The sequence below is a fragment of the Meleagris gallopavo genome, chromosome 5, assembly GCF_000146605.3.
Source record: "Meleagris gallopavo isolate NT-WF06-2002-E0010 breed Aviagen turkey brand Nicholas breeding stock chromosome 5, Turkey_5.1, whole genome shotgun sequence".
In the NCBI taxonomy this organism is placed as follows: domain Eukaryota; kingdom Metazoa; phylum Chordata; class Aves; order Galliformes; family Phasianidae; genus Meleagris; species Meleagris gallopavo.
The window spans coordinates 56,541,114-56,543,256 of record NC_015015.2 but is presented as its reverse complement, the minus strand read 5'-3'; the positions used below and the strand labels follow the sequence as shown (position 1 = coordinate 56,543,256).

Genomic DNA, 2,143 nt, shown 5'->3' with positions numbered 1-2,143 from the left:
TCTATCAAATAAATTGATTAGCACACTAATCATAATCAGGACTCTTGGATTAACAGTTAATTTGGGGAATCAATTAATAGCAGCATTTTTCAAATCATGGTTGCCTCTGGAGCGCAGGGAATTCATTGCGGTGTGTTTTTAGAGATAACAGATGGTGGATTAGGGCTGCGCAGTGATTCTCTGACAGTGTAACAACTCTGTTGTACCCCACTTCCAGGACTGTCTTTTGAGATATTTGTGTGTTGGCTGAGCTGTTGTAAATCCTTCCTCAAAGCCTCCGTGCTTTCTCAAATCATTTACACTGGAGCGCAAACTTTGCTCACAACTTTTTTGCTCCCTCTGCTCGGTTTGAGGGCTCGTGTAATAATCTCCCTCCAGCAGCTGCGAAATAACAGATGCCAGAGTATGACAGAGTTAAATCAGAAGGGGCCCACCACCCAAAATTCAAGCCATGTTTAGGGGGAGTGTTCCTGCCGTGACTCGGATTCGAACCGAGGTTGCTGCGGCCACAACGCAGAGTACTGACCACTATACGATCACGGCTGTGCTGTGCTTGGTGCCACTGCTGAGCACGGTTATGTGTGCAGGATTTGAAACTGCTGCTGTCCTGGCATTACCTTGTTGGAGTGCCCAGCTGCATGTCTTGTGTTCTGTTCCTCATGGGAGCTGAGATTCAGCAGCAGGCACAGATGGATCCAAGTTAAATCCCACTTTGCAACCTTTGCTTGAGTTCCCCAGCACAGCAGCTTTCAAAACTTTCCTTCCAATATTTGAAGGGAGAGGATAAACAGGAGGGGGAACGGCTGTTTGTGAGGGTGGATGGTGACAGGACAAGGGGAATGGTTTGAAACTGAGACAGGGGAGGTTTAGGTTGGATATGAGGAGGAAGTTATTCAGCCAGAGGGTGGTGAGGCACTGTTCACAGGTTGCCCAAGGAGGCTGTGGATGCCCCATCCCTGCAGGCATTCAAGGCCAGGCTGGATGTGGCTCTGGGCAGCCTGGGCTGCTGGTTGGCGACCTGCACATAGCAGGAGGTTGGAACTGGATCAATACTGTGCTCCTTTGCAACCCAGGCCATTCTAGGATTCTATAAGTCTTCAATCCCAAATGAGAAAAACTATTTCGAAGGCAGTTTCTCAAAATACTGTCTCACAGCTCTCATTTTAGAGTTGTCTAGTTCAAATCGCTCCCTCCATCCATGGTACAGAAGGAATTTTGCTGTGCAAGCTGTTCAGATTCACATGCCTTTCTTTCTAGTGATGAACCACCCCACTGGAGGGTCTCTTCCACACTTAGGACCAAAAATATTACAGAAACTCACTGCAAAGTATTTGTTAAAGTAAAGATGATGGCTTCTCTAGTGTCTGTGTAATTATACTTTAAAAATGCTCATTAAAATTGATTTTTCTGTTCAATTTTATAAACAATGAAAATATATGAAATATGTATCTCCTTTGAGTAGCCCATTCTCCCCCTTCTATCCCCCCATCACAGAATGTCCATACTAGTATTATCTGTAATAAAATCAGCACAGTTAAATGAGAAATAGTAATAAACTATTGTTTACAATATTCAAAATATGGGAATAGAAGGAATCATATACAGCATGTTTAGGAAAGGTAAGACATTTATACATATATCTACTTTGAAAATTGTAGCTTGTGAATGATGAAATTATTGGTAATGGGAGAGATATAATCTGAGTGCTATGGTATGTTTATGTCTCTAACTCCACTGACATGAGAGGAAGGGTGTGTGATAAGGAAGAGGCAGAGGCATTTAGAATGAAACCTTCCTGGAGCAAAGAAGGCTGTGGGGTGACCTCACTGCAGCCTGCAGTACCTAAAGGGAGCCTGCAGACAGGAGGGGAATCAACTCTTGGAAAGGGTAGAGAACAGCAGGACAAGGGGAAATGGTTTGAAGTTGAGGGAGGGCAGATTTCAGTTGGATGTGAGGGGGAAGTTGTTTGCTGTGAGAGTGGTGAGGTGCTGGAACAGCTGCCCAGAGAGGCTGTGGATGCCCCGTCCATCCCTGGAGGTGTTCAAGGCCAGGTTGGATGGGGCCCTGGGCAGCCTGGGCTGCTGTGAAATGTGGAGGTTGGTGGCCCTGCCTGTGGTGGGGGGTTGGAGCTTCGTGATCCTTG

The 2,143-nt window shown here is 45.8% G+C and overlaps 1 non-coding gene across 1 annotated transcript; it reads right to left on the bottom strand.

Moving 5' to 3' along the window:
• Positions 1-471: 471 nt before the first annotated feature.
• TRNAH-GUG lies at positions 472-543 on the bottom strand. The gene has a single exon. It is a non-coding gene; the product is annotated as a tRNA-His (tRNA).
• Between the last annotated feature and the right edge of the window lie 1,600 nt (positions 544-2,143).